This window comes from Mobula hypostoma, chromosome 26 (assembly GCF_963921235.1).
Source record: "Mobula hypostoma chromosome 26, sMobHyp1.1, whole genome shotgun sequence".
Classification (NCBI taxonomy): Eukaryota; Metazoa; Chordata; class Chondrichthyes; order Myliobatiformes; family Myliobatidae; genus Mobula; species Mobula hypostoma.
The window spans coordinates 40162447-40182619 of NC_086122.1; the positions used below are offsets into that span (position 1 = coordinate 40162447).

The window sequence follows — 20173 nt, forward strand, 5'->3', positions numbered from 1 at the left end:
TGCTGCTACCGCAACAGATCAGTGATAATAAACCTGATTCTGATTCCGTTTCATCCAGTAGCTGTGATGAAGTCATTGACTTTAGGAAGGGGAGTGGGAACATGTCACGTGCATCTGCTAATTTCAGTGCTGCTGAGGTCCTGAGGGTTGAGCTTCAATTTCCTAGGAGAAAGCATCACTAATAGTATGTCCTGATCCAACCACGTACACTCCATGGCCAAGAACATGCCCCAATATCTCTACTTCATCAGGTGGCTAAGCAAATTTGGCAATGTCCTTCATCATTTTTTTATCCATCCCCGCCAGAAAGCATCTTATCTGGATGCATCACGGCTTTGGGTGCCAACTTTTATGCCCATACTATTAAGAAACTACAGAGTTGTGTACATCACAGAAACCAGCCTCCTCTCCACAGGCTCCGTCTACATTTCTCACTGCCTTGGTAAAGCAGCCAGCATAATCAAAGATCCCCTCCCTCCTCCCCTCCACCACCCCGGACACGACTTATCTATTTAGTAATACCGTGTGGTCGCCATGCCACCTTAGCAACCCCCAACAAACGCAATTAATCCTAATCTAATCTCTCATTGGACAGAAGCTACAAAAGCCTAAAAGCTCGTCCCATCAGGCTGAAGGACAGCTTCTATCCTGCTGTTTTAAGGCTATTGAACAGTCTTCTAATACTATAAGGTAGACTCTTGACCTTACAATCTACTCAACCTGGCCTGCCTGCATCACACTTTCTCTGTAACTGTAACGTTTTATTCTGCATCCTGTTATTGCTTTCCACTTGCACTATGATGAACTGACCTGTTATGGATGACATGCAGAACGAAGCTTTTCACTGTACTTTGGCACAAGTGTCCATAACAAACCATTTTCCACTTTGTTTTGTCTAAGCCAGGAAGGACAGTGAGCCTTAGAACAACAGTCAAGTGAAAAAAAAAACGGAAGTTGAAGATTGTGGAATGAGGACAGTGCCAGATTAAACTTGTATTCCTTTGATATTAGAAGACAAGAAGTTACTCTAATAGTTAAGTACTAACCTCTAACTCCTCAGAGTCACAAAATCTCACAGTAATTTTGCCAAACCTATGTTAACAGATCGATTTAATGACAAAACATGAACTGCGAATCTTGTATTATTCAGCGTCTCATCATTCAGATGTTATGCACCAAGATAGTGAACTGACAGAAAGGCAAAAAAGTTATGTTAGGAAGCCCTCCCAACCACTGAGTAATTTACAAGGAGCAGTACTACAAGAAAGCATAACACTTCCTCCAGAATCCCCACCACCCTGGACATGCTTCGTTCTCGCTGCTGCCAACAGGAAGGAGGTAGAGCAGCCTAAGGTCCCATACCACCAGGTTCAGGAATAGTTACTACTCCTCAACCATTAGGCTTCTGAACCATCATGCACAACTTCATTCACCTCAACACGAAACTGATTCCACAACTTATAAATGCAATTTCAAGGACTCTACAACTCATGGTATTACTTATTTTTGAATTTGTACCATTTTGTACATTAATTGCTTGTCAGTCTTTGTGTATAGTTTTTCATAGATTCTGTTTTATTTCTTTGTTCTACTGTGAATGCCTGCAGGAAAATTAATCTCAGGGTAGTATATGGTGATATACAGTATACAGTACACACTTTGATGATAAATTTACTTTGAACTTTTATTCTTTTATTGCAAGAACGTTAGCAGGACATGACAATGATGTAGAGTCTTGCGCAATTTGTGTTCAAATCCAGCCCATGGCTTTGAAAGTGCAATAAGACTAGTGGCAGGTATGGCACATCTTCTATTAGTTGCATTTGGGGCTGCCCATTCTGGGTAGCTTTAATCCTGGAGATGATCTCTCCTCTTAATAACCGGCTACTGTTTACCTGACACCTCCATCGTCACACACACTGTCTTCTTATCCTCACCATAATGTGACATCAACTTCATTGGATGACCCTGGTTACAGTTGACTTAGTGGGCTCCACTCATTTACCCAGCCATCTCCAAACCCCTACAACAAACAGAACTGGTGAAAATATAGGAAAATACCTGCTTGTGGACTGTTTGTCCCACTCCCATCAGGGAAAAACCTACGCAGCATCCATGCCAGGACCACCAGACACAAAAACTATTACATCCCCCCAGCCATCAGACTGATCAACACTCCACACATTAACCCACCCCACCACCATTACAAACACATCACCTAGCATCACTTACATACAATCATTCTATGTATACAACAGTTAATTGTACATTGTGCTTGATAGGATGACTTTTATATCTCTACTTATTGTGGGGTTTTTTTGTTTCTACGTGTTCTTTATGTTTCTTGTGTTTTTTATACTGCATTTGATCTGGTGCAACAATCATTTAGTTCTCCTTTACACTCAAATGCTGAAAAATGACAAGAAACAATATTGGATCTTCAATAATGTGCTCCCCAGATTTTCTGTCTTTTGCAGCAGTGTCCATGAGATTAATTTTTAATTCTCAGCAACTGCAAACTAATCCAAGAGGGTTAGCCACTATTAAAACACAAAAGAGTTTACAAACAATTCAATATATTTAAGCTAATTGAATTAAATCAAGTAAAAAAGGTCACAATTGAAGCATGAATTTTATTGAGGCTCTAACTGTTTAACTCACTGGTCAGGGACCCCAATCTTAGAGGTGGGAAGTTTGCATATTTGCTTTGGATTTCATTTGGAATCTACAGGTGTAACACTGAGACAGACAGTCCATGGAGAAACCCAGGTAAGATCACAACATGTGCCCAGATGGAAGATCTTGGTTCTTCAACATTTTGCATTTCCACATAATGTTAACAGGCTGTATAGCTCAAAATGCCATGTACAGTAAGAGGAAAAATGGAAAAAGAAATCACAGTGAGTTGAAGCCATCAAAATTGGGAATCTAGAGCTTGCCAGCCTTGGGGAAATGATTATATCCCAGGGATTGCAGAGTAGAAATATTTGCAATATATAATAGATAGACATGAGGAAAGTTTGTGGTTGGAAAATCAAAAGACCATAAGATATATGAGCAGAATAGCCATTTGGCCCATCGAGTCTGCTCTGCCATTCAATCATGGTTGATCCAATTCTTCTAGTCATCCCCACTCCCCTGCCTTCTCCACATACCCTTTGATGCCCCAGCTAATCATGAACCTATCTATCTCTACCTTAAATGCACCCAATGACCTGGCCTTAACACCCTCTGACTAAAGCAATTTCTCCGCATCTCTGTTCTAAATGGACATCCTTCAATCTTGAAGACGTGTCCTCTTGTTCTAGACTCCACTACCATGGGAAATAACTTTGCCATATCTAATCTGTTCGGGCCTTTCAACATTTCGAATATCTCTTTGTGATCCCCTTCATTCTCCTGAACTCCAGGGAAAACAGCCCAAGAGCAGCCAGACATTTCTCATATGGTAACCCTTTCATTCTTGGAACCGTTCTCATGAATCTTCTCTGAACACTCTCCAATGTCAGTATATCCTTTCTAAAATAAGGAGCCCAAAACTGCATACAATACTCCAAGTGTGGTCTCACGAGTGCCTTATAGAACCTCAACATCACACCTCTGCTTTTATATTCTTTACCTCTAGAAATAAATGCCAACATTGCATTTGCCTTCTTCACAACTGACTCAACCTGGAGGTTAACCTTTAGCGTATCCTGCACAAGGACTCCCAAGTCCCTTTGCAACTCTTCATTTTGAATTCTCTCTCCATCTAAATAATAGTTTGCTCGTTTATTTCTTCCACTAAAGTGCATGACCATACACTTTCCAGCAGTGTATTTCATTTGCCACTTCTTTGACCATTCCCCTAAATTATCTAAGTCTCTCTGTTTCCACAACACTACCTGCTTCTCCACCTATCTTTGCATCATCAGCAAATTTAGTCTCAAATCCATTAATACCGTAGCCTAAATCATTGACATACATCGTAAAAAGCAGCGGTCCCAACACTGACCACTGTGGAACTCAACTGGTAACCGGCAGCCAGCCAGAATAGGATCTCTTTATTCCCACGCTCTGCTTTCTGCCGATCAATCAATGCTCCACCCATGCTAGTAACCTCCCTGTAATTCCGTGGATCTTATCTTGCTAAGCAGACTCCTGTGTGGCACTTTGTCAAAGGCCTTCTGAAAATCCAAGTACACTACATCCACTGCATCTCCTTTGTCCACCCTGCTTGCAATTTCCTCAAAAAATTGCAGTAGGTTAGTCAGGCATGATGTTCGTTTCAGGAAACCATACTGGCTTTGGCCTATCTTGTCATGTGCCTCCAGGTACTCCATAATCTCATCCCTAACTATCGATTCCAACAACTTTCCAACCACTGACATCAGGCTAACAGGTCTATAGTTTCCTTTCTGCTGTCTCTCACCCTTCTTAAATAGCGGAGTAACATTTGCAACTTTTCAGTCATCCGGTACAATGCCAGAATCTATCGATTCTTGAAAGACCATTGTTAATGCCTCTGCAATCTCTCTAGCTACTTCCTTCAGAACCTGAAGGTGCATTTCATCAAGTCCCAGGAGATTTATCCACCCTCAGACCATTAAGCTTCCTGAGCACCTTCTCAGTTGTAATTTTCACTGCACATCCTTCACTTCCCTGACACTCTTAAATGTCTGGTATACTGCAGATGTCTTCCACTGTGAAGACTAGATACAAAATACGCATTCAGTTCCTCTGCCATCTCTGCATCACTCATTACAATATCTCCACCATCAATTCCTATTGGTCCTATATCTACCTCTACTCTCTTTTACCCGTTATACACTTGAAAAAGCTTTTAGTATCTTCTTTGATATTAGTTGCCAGCTTCCTTTCATAATCCATCTTTTCCTTCTTAATGACCTTCTAAGTTTCCTTCTGCAAGTTTTTAAAAGCTTCCCAATCCTCTATCTTGCCATTAGCTTTGGCTTTATTGTATGCCTTCTCTTTTGCTTTTACTTTGGCTCTGACTTCACTTGTCAGCCACGGTAGTGTCCTTCTTCCATTCAAAAATTTCTTCTTATTTGGAATATATCTGTCTTGCACTTCCCTCATTTTTTTGCAGAAACTCCAGCCATTGCCGCTCTGCTGTCCTTCCTGGTAGTGTCCCTTTCCAGTCAACCTTGGCCAGTTCCTCTCTCATGCTATTGTAATTTCCTTTACTCCACTGAAATACCGACACATTGGAATTTAGTTTCTCCTTCTCAAATTTCAAAGTGAGCTCAATCATATTGTTGTTTTTGTTCAATCATATTGTGATCACTGTTCCCTAAGGGTTCCTTAACCTCAAGCTCTCTTATCACCTCCAGATCATTGCACAACAACCCAATCCAGCACAGCCAATCCCCTAGTGGGCTCAACAACAAGCTGTTCTAAAAAGCCATCGCTTAGACATCCCACAAATTCTCTCTCTTGAGGTCCAGTACTGGCCTGGTTTTCCCAATCCACTTTCATGTTAAAACCCTCAACGATTATTATGACATTGCCCTTCTGACACACCTTTTCTATCTCTTGCTGTAATTTGTAATCCACATCCTGGCTGCTGTTTGGAGGTCTGTATACAACCGCCATTCGGGTCCATAAGACCATAAGACTAAGGAGCAGAAGTCGGCCATTCGGCCCATTGAGTCTGCTCTGCCATTTTATCATGAGCTGATCCATTCTCCCATTTAGTCCCACTCCCCCGCCTTCTCACCATAACCTTTGATGCCCTGGCTACTCAAGGGTCCTTCTACCCTTGCCATTTCTTAACTCAACCCATAGAGACTGTACACCTTCCAACCCTATGTCATCCCTTTCTAATGATTTTATATTATTTCTTATACACAGGGCCACACCATGCTCTCTGTCTACTAACCTATCTTTCCAATACACTGTATATCCTTGGATATTCAGCTCCCGATGGCAGCCATCCTTTAGCCAAGTTTCAGAGATAGCCACAACGCCATAAGGTCCGTCCATCGCCGGAGTCTGTCTTCACATGCTGGGATAGATATCTCCCTACCTCACCGAGGGTTTGAGACCCGTCATCTACCCTCACCTGGTTTAGCTGGCTTGTCGAAGCGGTTGCCCGGGGTGTGGCCGCTGTCGCATGCAAACAGCTACAAGGAGCCACAAGTACGAGCTGAGTGTCAGGTGGGGACCAAAGGTGGACTAACCACCTTGAAAAGGACGTAACATGTTCCGCCACCAGAGGTGCTACCCCTCCCTGACACCCCAAACACCTACAACGCCATACTTGTCAATCTGTAGCTGAATTTCAAGATCTTCCATTTTATTTCTTATGCTGCGTGCATTCAAATATAACACTTTCAGCTCAGTATTTGTTGCTTTCTGTTTTAACTGCACCATGCCTCTACCGCCCTGTAACTCATCCCACTGGCTGTAATTATGCCTCATCTTCTTCTTTCTATCATCTCTGTTGCACGCCATCTTTGATTTATTTCTTCTTTCCCCTTCCTCAGCCCTATCACTCCGGTTCCCATCCCCCTGCCAAATTAGTTTATAAAGCCTCCCGAACAGCTCTATTGAACCTGCCTGCTGTGATATTGAAGCCCTTTGGGTTCAGGTGTAAACCGTCCTTTTTGTAGAAGTCGTACCTCCCCCAGAAGAGGCCCCAATGAGCCAGGAACCTGAAGCCTTTCCTCCTACACCAGTCTCTCAACCACGCGTTAATATGCCTGATCATTCTATTCTTGCGCTCGTTAGCACGTAGCACAGGCAGAAATCCTGAGATTACTACCCTGGAGGTCCTGCTTTTCACTTTCCTAACCAACTCCCTGAATTGCCTTTTCAGGACCTCCTCACTTTTTCTACCTATATCATTGGTACCAACATGCACCAAGGCTTCTGGCTCTTCATACTCTCCCTTCAGAATACTCTGCACCCGATCCGAGACATCCTGTACCCTGGCACCTGGGAGGCAACACCCAGGCTGGTGATTGGGTCACTCAAGTCACACCCTTATGGGAACCCCAGAACCCCAAAAGTGCCTTAATCATCCACTGCATAGTTTGGCTTGGTCATACCTCACTATCAGGTGCGGGTAAGCGTACCTGACAAAAGCCACCCGTTAGGAAAAGAAGCAGATGGTAAGCCGCACCAGCAGGTTAGTGCAAGGGGTTTTATTTTGTGCCAGGTGAAAAAAATAGCAAAAGTTGTCCAAAAGTAGTGAAGAAAAAATGTACTTACAAATAGACAAATGAAAACAAACATGTACTGTGTACAAAAAATTTTAACTATAGAGGCTTATTCCATGACACACTTTGTTGTTAACTTTCCGATATAACTTTTCACCAACCATCGAATTCACCCTCACACCTCTCAGCAAAGTCCAATTGAGGGTTTAAATCTGCCTGCATAGCGTGTAGTGCATCTGCTTCCCCTAACTCAGGCATTATTTTAGGATGCCCCAAACTGTCCCTCGGGTCTTTTGGGGTTGTTCTGCTGTCTACAAAACAATGTAGCAGTGTGAGTGAAGATAAATGAAACTGCTTGGAATGCCTGTGCCTAGAATCCTTATTCTTATGAGTTATGAACCAGGAAAGCACATTAACTGAAGGGACTGTTTTGATTAGTCAAGCTAGCAATTGTTTTACTATTGGGGTGTGCAAATGGTGAACTCCCAAGAACTGCAGAATGGGAAGGCGAAGTGTGAGAACTACTGGGTAAACTAGACCAGGGACAGAACTAGGAGTGACTAACTGGGCATAGGGGCAATAGTGGGAGAATTAGCATTGCCAACTATGTTCTGTCTCAGGCTCTCTCACAGCTGAGCTGGTAAACCCGCTGTCCAATGAACTGAACACCAGTACATCCAAGCTCCAAAGTTTGGGTTCCAGTTGGCTTTAGAGTTGGTTAACTGGCACGATTTGGTACCAACACACTCAGGCACCAACAGAACACAAATAGGCTTGCTACCACCTTCAGGAAAAGAACAACAAAGACTTGAGTTTCTTCAGAACTGAAATCATTTCATCTCACTAATGAAGAACCTGAGGATCTAATTCAGATTATTGCTGAGACCTTTCCCGTTGATTATTAACTATGCAGCTTGCATAAAGGGAGAATCTACGAGTGCTGAATTATCCACTTGGTATGACTTCCTGTAAACCAAGACTATTCCTGACAGAGCCTAATATGGCGGTCAGATACATTATAACTATGGCATGTTGCTAAGGTTGCTAACTGGTCTAAGTCACATACGTGTGATATTGGTATTGTGCAGAATTAGGCTTGAGCAGCCCTTAAGTCATTCATACTGTGTTGCTCCAAGGGTGTTGCTACAACAAGTGCTGCTTGATGTAGTAAATAACTGCTAGTCAGTAGCACACAGGCCACTTGCAAGAGATTATTTGCTTTTCAACCAATAGTACTTAACTCAGAAAACATCACAGGTGGGGGAAACCTCCACGGTATTATCTATTCTCAAAGCCCATCTTTGTGGTCACAAACTTTTCATTCGGAAATGGCATGCAGTTGTAACCAATCACAATCATAACTTTAGAAACACACATCAAAGTTACTGGTGAACGCAGCAGGCCAGGCAGCATCTCTAGGAAGAGGTACAGTCAACGTTTCAGGCCGAGACCCTTCGTCAGGACGTCCTGACGAAGGGTCTCGGCTTGAAACGTCGACTGTACCTCTTCCTAGAGATGCTGCCTGGCCTGCTGCGTTCCAGCAACTTTCATGTGTGTTGCTTGAAATTCCAGCATCTGCAGAATTCCTGTTGTTTGCATAAATTTAGAAACCATTTTACATATATTTCTCACACAGGATTATAGAAATATACAATTCTTTTCCCTGGGCGCTGAATTTCAAATTCAAGATCGGGGGTAGTGATGAAGGGAGCGGTCTAAAGGATGGAAGGAATTCTCCTCTTCTTACACAGCCTGGCCTTTATGTGATTTTAGATCCTCAACAATGTGGTTTACTCTTGACATAGCACAGTAAGCTATTCCTATGGATGGTCAAGAAACATTGCCACAGACCCCCGCATCTGACCGAGAGGCAAAACAGAACAGCCTTCTCCCGTTCCTAATTCTGTTCAATAACACACTACCTCGAAGGCAAATGATATCGGGTCATGCAGACCCATTAAAAACATGAACTCTCCACATCAGCTTCCAGCCCCACCAGCAGCTGTATCAAGGGGAAAGATGCTTGCGGGTCCTGTTGAAGGGTCTCGGCCCAAAACGTCAACTGATTATTCCTTTCTATAGATGCAGCCAGACCTACTGAGTTCCTCCTGCATTTTGTATGAGATGCTCAAGGGACTATTTCTCCTTCACCTACCATCAATGTTCACCTCACAAAAATCTCCCTGATGTGAAGTTGATCTGGCACTCCTCGATCAGTTCCACTCTATAATAAGTAGGCCACACATACAATTTATCCTGGGAATTGGGGGTGACTTGCAAAGTACTGAAGAAAACAATAGAGCTGTCCATCATTGCATTCAGCTTTCCTTCACCCCATCCAAAAAGGTTGGTTGCATCAAAGTACCTGAGACTTTGATATCAATGTCTGGACAATTATGGGTATGATCGGCAAATTTGCAGATGACACTAAGATTGGGAATGTAATGGATAGCGAGGAAGACTATCAAAACTTGCAGTGGGCTCTGGACCTTCTAGAAAAATGGGCTGATAAATGGCAGATGGAATTTAACGCAGACAAATGTGAAGTGATGCACTACGTGGGTCTTACTTGGTTCGCAGTAGGGCACTGAGGAGTGTAGCAGAACAGAGGGAGCTGGGAATACAGATCCATAATTCAATGAAAGCAGCATCACAGAGAGATAGGGTCGTAAAAGAAGTTTTTGACACATTGGCCTTCATAAATCAATGTATTGAGTATAGGAGTTGGGATGTTATGTTAACATTGTATAACACATTGGTGAGGCCTAATTTGGGGTGCTGTATGCAGTTTTGGTCACCTACTTACAGGAAAGATGTAAATAAGATTTAAAGAGTGCAGAGAAAATTTACAAAGATGTTGTTGGGACTTGAGGACCTAAATTATAGGGAAAGGTTGAACTGGTTCGGACTTTATCCCCTAGAATGTAGAAGATTGAGGAAAAATTTGATAGAGGTATACAAAATTATGAGGGGTATAGATAGGATAAATGCAAGCAGGCTTTTTCCACTAAAGTTGGCTAAGACTATAACTAGAGGTCATGGTTAAGGCTGAAAGGTGAAATGTTTAAGGGGAACATGAGGGGAAACTTATTCACTCAGAGGGTCGTGCGCGTGTGGAACAAGTTGCCAATGCAAGTGAGGTTAAGAGAAATTTGGGTAGGTAAATAAATGGGAAAGTATGGAGGGCTATGGTCCAGGTACAGGTTGATGGGCTAGGCAGATTAATAGTTCAGATGGGCTGAAAGGCCTATTTCTGTGGTGTAGTGTTCTATGACTATAAAAATTGAATATTATCTCACTCCAGTCAGGATTAAATTGTAACACTTCCTTTTCTTGACTAATTAATTTGCTCTGTGCCCTTCTTTGGTGTTATATGTAGCACTGTGGATTAACTTAAAATCATTTGCACAAGGGTCAGCAAGCAATGCTGTTGGGTTATGTGATGTGATGCTGAGATTGTCAGCAGTAATATGGCATTCACTTGTAATGCCTCACAGGTTCTTGACAGGCAGTACATCGGGTGCAACTATTGCAAGCTGTTCTCAAATACGTTGCTAACTTACAAGCAGCACTCTTCCAGCTACAGCAGAGTGCTGCCTCGGAATGAGTGATGGACAGGAGTTGGGGGATACTGCTATGGGGAGTGCTGAAGGGCTGGGGTTTGAGGATGAACAGAAGAACCCTCTGTGTGCAAGATGACCACTGAGGTCCTCTATGACTACAGCCAAGTCTTCCTGGCAGGGAGCTATCTCTGAGCTTTCTGAGGACATAACTGCGTCTGGTGATGTTGTCACTCTGGAAAAGCCTGCAAAACAAACAGCTGTATGTACTCTCTTACCTACAGGAGTAAATGAAAAGTCAAGTGATGAAGTCTCCTCTCCTCAGCAATAGAATATGGGTGATTTCCCTGGTGCAGAAATGAGCAGCAAGCTCTGGAATGTGACAAAGATTGGCAGCAGAGCCCAGAATGATCCTGAGACCACAAAGCTGAGAGTGACCTTAACATTGACCAAAGAACATTAAGGCACACAAGTGAGGCTATACCTGGAACTGCAAAAGGTCAGAGACGTCATGGAGGACAAAGACTACAGTTTGTGTTTGACCACTTTCATAATAGGGTTTGCATATGAATAAATGAGAACACCATTTGAGCACAGATGAATTTTGTGTGCTGACCCACTGTTGTCATCATTTGGTACACTTTTATGCCATACAAAATCCTTACTAGGGAGATCAAAACCCCAAAGGAAAACCAAACAATAATGCAAACAGCAATGTGTGTGAAATCGGTGCACCCCACATGCGGACATTTGTTTTTGAAGAGTTCCTCTTATGAATCTCTAAGTGTTACTAAGTGCAGTACGAACGAAAGAAAAGGAAATACCTTTCTCTAAAATTTCATTCGGAAGTCTCTGCTTATTCTGGCATTTTACTTAGTTTCAAAATCCCTGTCCTGTTTATTTCAGCTTCAAATCTTTTCATTCTATCAAGAAGTGCCTGGTTAAAAATAAAAGGGAAGCACAAGGATGCAGAGAGTTCTGTTCTTCAGAAAAAAAATCTTAAAAAGGAAGTGGCTCTTCCTGCTTATGCTGCATGGTAGCACCTGTGATAATACTGCATTCGTATACAGCACCTTTGACAATGTAGGGTGTCATGCCGTCATCACTCCTACCGAAGCACTTTAACTTTTATCAAATGCTTTGGTGAAAGAGGAGGGACTGGGAGAAGGATATCCCAAGAGACAAGGAAGGAGGAAAGTGGCACAGGTAGAGCCAGTGACCGAGGTTAAATCCTGAGCGTGATGCTCACATGGTCTCTCTGCCACCGTTGGATTCCTCCAGATGTTCTGATATCTTCTCAAACCTAAGGAATATACTGTTGGATTAACTGGTTGCTGTAAATTGTGGAAGGTGGCAAGAGAATCAGGAGAGGTAATGACTGTGTGAGAGAGGGGAACAGCCGATGGGCCAAATTATTTTCTTTTGTGTTCAGACAGAAATAGGAAAGAAATCACTTAGAATCAGAGAAAGATGCATTCTCATCTGTGTCATTTATATGAAGTATATTATAAATAACGAAGGTCCCAGCACCTATCCTTGCAGTGTGCTACTTGTTACCGATTTCCAGTCAAAAAATCACACATCCACCACTACACTCTGTCTACCCCACCCTCCAGCCACCAACACGCAGAATCCTTGTCCCGAATCTGCATCGATATAACACTTCCCACAATCCCAAAGTCACCAAAACGAGTGAAGTACTCACTACAATTCGCACATTGTTCAAAGAAATGCAGCAGGCACATTGTACACACTAAGATCTCACTGACAATAATACAATGAGTGGTTTCTTTGTGAAGTTGACAAATGGGACAGTGCAGCTTGCAGGAGAGCTTGGGGGAGTGAGGGGGGAGCAGGGTAAGGGAGGGAGGAGGGGGCAAGGGGAAGGGAAGGGGAGGGGAAGGTAGTGAGGAGTGAGGAGAGATTGCAGAACTTGCCCATTATCCACTGTAGTACAATTACCTCAGGTAGCAGGTTAGATTGTATTTAAGGTCACATTGTGAAGACAGCACCTCAGGCAGTGTGGCATCCAAGCAGTACCACAACAGAGGGATGAAATTCAAACAAACAGATGGAGATCAAGACGGTATACTGCAAGTGGCAGTGCAATAAATGACATGGAAGATCTGCACGTTCAAATCTATTTTCTACTGCCCTTTTATGGTTTATTTCTTTCTCTTCTCCTAGCCTGAAAGATATTGGCTGTTAATCAGCAAGGAATTAATTACAACACACTGTACCATGCATAGGCAAAGCGGGCTTACTGGCAATGCAAAGGTGGTTGTAGTTTAATATGGACAAGCAGTGAGGCTTTTTAACAAAGAAACCCACCCAGGGTAATTCACAGTAGTGTGGTGTGTTCAACACAGAAACCCACCCAGGGCAATTCACAGTAGTGTGGTGTCTTTAACACAGAAACCCACCCAGGGCAATTCACAGTAGTGTGGTGTCTTTAACACAGAAACCCACCCAGGGCAATTCACAGTAGTGTGGTGTCTTTAACACAGAAACCAACCCAGGGCAATTCACAGTGGTGAGACTTTTTAACACAGAAACCCACCCAGAGCAATTCACAGTAGTATGGTGTGTTCAACACAGACACCAACCCAGGGCAATTCACAGTGGTGAGGCTTTTTAACACAGAAGCCTACCCAGGGTAATTCACAGTAGTGTGGTGTGTTCAACACAGAAACCTACGCGGGGCAATCCACATGAACGTGTTTGTCATTAACACAGAAATGCACCCATGGCAATTGACAGAGGCCTGTAGAAAATAAGCACCTTATCAAATACAAGGAGAACAAATGGCCAAGGAACTATTAAAAAAATTTTCCAATATTAAGGGAAAGAAAACACAGCTTTATACACCATTTATAAAATGCTAGAAAGTTCCAAATAATAAATAATCTACTTTCAAAAGTACAGGTCATTCCCTGGTAACAGCAGGTTGCCAATCATGTAAACTATTGATAACCTGGACACACCAAAACCAGAAACACAGACAAAAACTGAGTTCCTACCTGGCCGAAAACGCCTGCAGCCCCACAGCAACCAGCAACTCTTTACAACCCATGTTCTCACTGTTCTTTTTATCTGCCCAGTTTGTGGTCTTTGGCACATTGGTTGCTTGTCAGTCTTTGTATATATTGTTGTAAATTCTGTTGTATTTCTTATTTTTTCCTATAAATGCCTGCAAGAAAATGAATCTCAAGGTAATATATGGTAAGATATGTATACATCAATAATAAATTTACTTTGAACTGTTGAACTTTCATCAGATCCATCCCATTTGTTCATATGTATGAGCTGGACATAAGCGGGGCTTTGTAACCTGGGCAGGACCTGTACCAAAGTCAAGAGAAAATCTGCAGATGCTGGAAATCCAGGCGGTGCACACAAAACGCTGGAGGTACTTAGCAGGCCAGGCAGCGTCTATGAAAAAGAGAACAGTCGATGTTTCAGGCTGCAACCCTTCATCAGGACCCTATCAAGTTCAAGTTTGTTAACATTAAACTATACACATGTATACCATCCAGCAAGATAACATTCTTCCAGACCAAGGTGCACAATGCAATACATACTGTATAACTCACACAAAACTCAAAGTAATAGTACCACAAATAATGAGGTACTTTTATGACACAAATTAAAAAGTAAACAGTATAATGCTACTGTCTCTTCATTTGTGATGAGACCTGGGTGGTGACAAGAAGTTCAGTAGTCTTACGGCCTGGGGGAAGAGGCTGTTTCCCATCCTAACAGTTCTCGTCCTAATGCTACAGTACCTCCTGCCTGATGGTAGGGGTTCAAAAAGATTGTTGGATGGATGGGAGAGATCACTGACAATGCTACGGTACCTCCTATATGATGGTAGGGGGTCAAAGAGATTGTTGGATGGATGGGTGAGATCACTGACAATGTTAAGGCTCCGTGCATACACAGTGATCCTGAAAGGTATCTCTGATGGGTGGAAGAGAGACCCTGATGACCTTCTCTACAGTCCTTGCATCCTTTGTAGGCACTTGTGGTCAGATGCCTTGCAATTCCCATGTCAGATGGTGATGCAGCTGGTCAGGACACTCTCGATGATAAAAACTGGTTAGAATGGGGGGGAGGGGGCCTCACTGGCCTCAATCTCCTCAGGAAGAGGAGACACTGCTGTGCTTTCTTGACCAAACAGGTTATGTTGAGGAACTAGGTGAGATTGCCTGTTATGAAACTTGCTCCTTGAAACTCCATGGTGGACCCATGTACATGGTTATCCTCCACCTTCTTAAAGTCCACAATCATCTCTTTGATCTTGTCCAGATTGAGACTGAAGTTGTGCTCACAGCATTCTACCAGCTGCTCCACTTCCTGTCTGTATACAATCTCCTCATCATTGTTGATGAGCCAACCACTGTTGTGTCATCAGAAAACTTGAGATTCAGTATGAACTGCATCTAGCAAAGCAGTCACGCATCAGCAAGGTGAACAGCAGCGGGCTGAGCACACAACCCTGGGGAGAACCGCTGCTCAGTGTGATGGAGGCAGAGATGTTTCTGCCAACACAGAATGACTGTGATCTCTCTATCAATAAGTCCAGGATCCATTCACATGGAGAGCTGTTGAGATCCATTGAGGACAGTCTACCCACCAGCTTCTGAGATATTGAACGTCACGTTGAAGTCAATAAAGACTATCCTGACATATAAGCCACCATTTTCCAGGTGGGGCAAGATGGAGTGGAGTGCATTGGCTACAGCATCATCATCCATCTGGTGAGTTAGGAACAAGACAGGTGATTTCTGCACAGCTCAAAACCATGAGATACCAATAATGGGAATCAAGCTAATACTCTGCCTGCAGCAAACATCGAGCCATTCAGTAGCAGCAGTTCCACATCTGTGACAATGCCACAGAGAGGCAGAAACTTTTGTAGAAGAAGAAAAGCAATGATGAATGTTGAAAGGAAGGAACAATCTATTTCCAGTGATGGACCATAAGGCCTAGGAGCAGAATTAGATCATTCAGCCCATCGAGTCTGTTCCGTCATTTTATCACGGCTGATTTACTATCCTCCTCAGCCTCATTCTCCTGCCTTCTCCCCATAACCTTTGACATCCTTACTAATCAAGAACCTATCAACATTCACTTTAAATATACTCAATTACTTGGCCTCCACAACCATCTGTGGAAATTAATTCAACAGATTCACCACCCTCTGGCTGAAGAAATTCCTCCTCATCTCTGTTCTAAAAGGACATCCCTCTATTAAACATCTGTGTTCTCTAGTCCTAGACTACAACACTATAGGATCCTTTCCACATCTGCTCTGTCAAGGCCTTTCAATATCTGATGTTTCAATGAGATCCTCCCTCAAATGTTTCTCATACATTAACCCTTTCAATCCTGAAGTCATTCTCATCAGCCTTCTCGCCAATGCCAGCACATCCTTTCTTAGATAAGGGGACCAAAATTGCTCACAGTACTCCAAAAGTGGTCTGACCAATGCCTTATAAAGCCACAGCATAAAACCCTTGTTTTTATATTCAAGACCTCTCAAAATGAATGTTAACATTGCATTTGTCTTCCTCACCACTGACTCAACATGTAACTTAACCTTTAAGGAATCATGCACAAGGACATTCTTTGCACTTCTGATTTTTTAATTTTCTCCCTATTTAGAAAATAGTGTATGCCTTTCTACCTAAGTGCATGACCATATACTTCTCTACATTATATTCCATCTGCTCACTTCTTTGCCCATTCTCCTAATCTGCCTAAGTCCTCCTGTAGATTCCGTGCTTCCTCGACAATACATACCCCTCTACCTACCTTTGTATCATTTGCAAACTTTGCTACAAAGCGATCAATTCAGTCATCCAAATCATTGACATATAATGTGAAAAAAGTGGTCCCACTGGTAGGACAACTAGTCACCAGCTGCCAACCCAGAAATGCCCCCTTTATTCCCGCTTTTTCATCCTGCCAATCAGCCAATGCTCTATTCATACTTGTGACTTTCCTGGAATAACATGGGTTCTTAACTTGGTAAGCAGCCTCATGTGCAGCACCTTGTCAAAGGCCTTCTGAAAATCCAAGTAAACAACATCCACTGATTCTCCTTTGCCTATCCTCCCTATTATTTCCTCAAAGAATTCTAACAAATTTTTCAGGCAAGATTTCCCTTTAAGGAAACCATGTGACTTTGGCTTATATTATCATGCATCTCCAAGTACCCCGAAACATCATGCTGAATAATGGACGTCAACATCTTCCCAACCACTGAGTTCAAACTAGCTGGCCTCCCTCCCTTCCTAAAGAGTGGAGAGACAATTGCAATTTTCCAGTCATCCAGAACCACTCCAGAATCTAGTGATTTTTGAAAGATCTTTACTAATGCTTCCACAATGTCCTCAGCTGTCTCTTCTTTTACATCATCTGCAAACTGGTCCACGAAGCCATCAATACCAGGCTAGACCTTACTGAATCTGTAGCCGAATAAAAGAAATGGCAAGTATACCAATGGTAATTGGTTAGTTCCCTTTACAGGTGCAAAACTGCAACCATGCAGTTCTCTGTGATTCATTATACCCAGAAATAGAAAGACCTCCACTCCATCTCTGCACTACAAAAGGTTAATTGTTCAAAGGAATTTCCATACTGTAATACTGTACCAGGAGCTGAAATAAGGCCATATATTATTATATTTTCTGTTCTGATTCACAATGCCTACACAAGCACCACTTGTTAAACACAAGGGGGGAATGTGCCTTAAGCTGGTGTTCAGAATTAACAGACACAATCTTTTCCTCCCAGACTCTTGTTAAGAAAAGGTGGCTGGTTGTGTTTTGCAGGTTTTAACTGGTGGCAATACAACTGATGAACAATGACTTTGCTTGAATGAATCTGGCCACAGACTTCTCGGATAGGAAGTTTGCTCAGCAAAGGGACTTTAGAATGAAGATTGTGGACAAACAAGGAATATTATTTTGTTTAAGATGCAATGATTTCCTGTGATTTAAAGTGTGCTAGCCAAAGATGTGATGAAAGCAAATTCAGTCTCAATTTTCAAAAGTGTAAATAATTTAGGGTGAAAATTTTGCATGACTGTAGGGAAAGAGCGGGTTGAGTGGGAATAATTAGTTTGCATAATCACAGCAATGACAGAAAAACAAAGGAGACTATTATTGTATTACATTTTTCCAGATTCTGATTCAGACAAAACCTAGGAACTTAGTGAGACAGAAATTTTTGCTCCTAATTTCCATGGATTCATTAAATGATGCTGTAAAGATAGAAGCATTCAGTACAAAGTGCTTAGGCTGGCTTTCTGAAGAAGAAACTGATCCAATGGTGCCACTCCCTCAGCCTTTTCCCATTTTATCAATGTTTCACCTTTTTATCTACAATTTACCTACTTTCCTTCTGAAAGCTACATCTGAATTACCATCCAGGAACCAATCAAGGAATCCATCCTAAATTCCAAAGGCTCATTGCATTGAAAAATTCCTTTCAGGTTCCTTTGCCAATAACTTTAAAAGCATGACCGACCTTTGGTTATCGAGCAGTAAACTACTGGAAACAGTGTCATATTATTCACAGTCTCTATACACCCTGTGGTTGCAAATGCCTCCATCAAATCTCTGAACCTGCCTTGCTGATCACAATGACTGGAGCTTATGCCAGAGTAAAGGAGACCTTTCACTCTGGGCAACTCACCATCATCAATAAGAATGCCAGGGCATTCACAATGAAAGAACATCAAGTAGTTACTTCTTGTTATGCCTCTGGCAGCTTTTTTTGCTGTTTCCGTAACAATTTTTTTTGGCAAGTCAGAGTGTTGGCCCCCAGCTGAATCCCCAAACCTGGAGGTCTGGTGGACCACTCTTCGTCCGGCCTCTATCCTTTGACCTATTTGGGATGTGTTCCTACCAAGAATCAAAGTACAAGGCCCTTACTCCAGACAATATAGTCCTCCGGGTCACTGAGGCACACATGCCTCCAAACCCTACTACAAGGTTGTGGTCCTCTTGGAGAGAAGTAACATCACAGGTAAACCATTTTAAAATCTCCCTGGTAACATACTAGGAAATTGCTAATGGTTCTGCTATTGACGAAGAGGGAGAAAAAGAATCAAGCAAAGTACAGACTCTAAAATCAGTTTTTAACAAGTTTCTAGGATCTGATAGACAAGGGGTATCTACATAAATTATACAATAATTATCAAGGCCATGGTGTCTGGCTCATCAGTCAATGGTGCAAGTTTACAAACTTGCATTGGTGCTTTCAAAGAATGTGGGCAGTCCTTGACAGAGCAGGGCTACAGAGAAATGAGGAGGAGGAAAGACTGAAGTTCATAAACACAAGAAATTCTGCAGACGCTGAAAATCCAAAGCAACACACACAAAATGCTGAAGGAACTCAGCAAGTCAGGCAACATCTATGGAAATAAATAGATTAAAGATTGGCTGTATTTGTCACATGTACATTGAAATTTACAGTGAAATGCATTGTTTGCATAAACGACCAATATGGTCTGAGGATTGTGCTGGAGGCCAGGGATTCGGTACCAAAATAGCATGCCCACACTACTAGACCTAACCTTAACTCATACGTCTTTGGAATGTGGGAGGAAAATGGAGCACCCAGAAGAAACTCTCATAGTCACAGGGGAGAATGTTGAAACTCTTTACAGACAGTGTCAGGAAATTAACCTCAGTGCCTGGTATTGTAAAGCGTTATGCAAACCATTACACTACCATACCACCCACATGGTAAGATATGGGACTAATGAGAATACTGTGCTGGGAGCCAGCAACTACATAATGTGGCAAATGCAGAAGTTAAAAAAAGACCTGTTACTTTCCCAACTGATATCCACCCCCTTCAGAATGGAGTGGCCCGTTAAGCACAATGTGATGACTCTTTGAAAACAAACACTTCCTGATATTGCACTAAATCTTTCCCCAAGGCTTTCAACGCATGATCTCAAATCACATGATCCATATCTATTTCAACTAACCTTTCTATCCAAACTGCATCCAGTCTCCGCTATATAAAAAAAAATTTCAATAACATTCACTCCAAGTTCGGAGCCTTGAAAGTAATTAACCTTGGGTCTTAGAGACTATGATCGTTAAAATGATAATGCCTCCATTGGAATTGTATTGTGTATGTAAAATGGTTTCTCTGCTAACAAACGTGGTTCACAAGTGGACCTGCCCACTTTCTCTAGACCACCTCCAAAGCATGATCTTGTTCAGTATGCATGGAGACCAGAAAATGTAGAGAAAGTGAAATAATTATAGAGATTGGCTACCTGGAAGACAAACAAGAGAAAATCCGCAGACGTTGGAAATCCAAGCAACACACATAAAATGCTGGAGGAACTCAGCAGGCCAGACAGCATCTATGGAGAAAGGGTACAGTCAACGTCTCGGGCTGAGACCTTTCATTAGGTCACCC

The 20173-nt window shown here is 42.4% G+C and overlaps 1 protein-coding gene across 3 annotated transcripts in view; it reads right to left on the bottom strand.

Annotated features, from left to right (window-relative positions):
- LOC134338232 (transcription factor HIVEP3) overlaps nucleotides 1-20173 on the bottom strand; it is a 698117-nt gene that overhangs the window by 570531 nt on the left and 107413 nt on the right. For all 3 annotated transcript variants that reach the window (XM_063033927.1, XM_063033932.1, XM_063033926.1), the window contains one exon: nucleotides 13744-13913. The gene's annotated coding sequence lies outside the window, so the exon portion shown is untranslated. The remainder of the gene's footprint in view (nucleotides 1-13743; nucleotides 13914-20173) is intronic.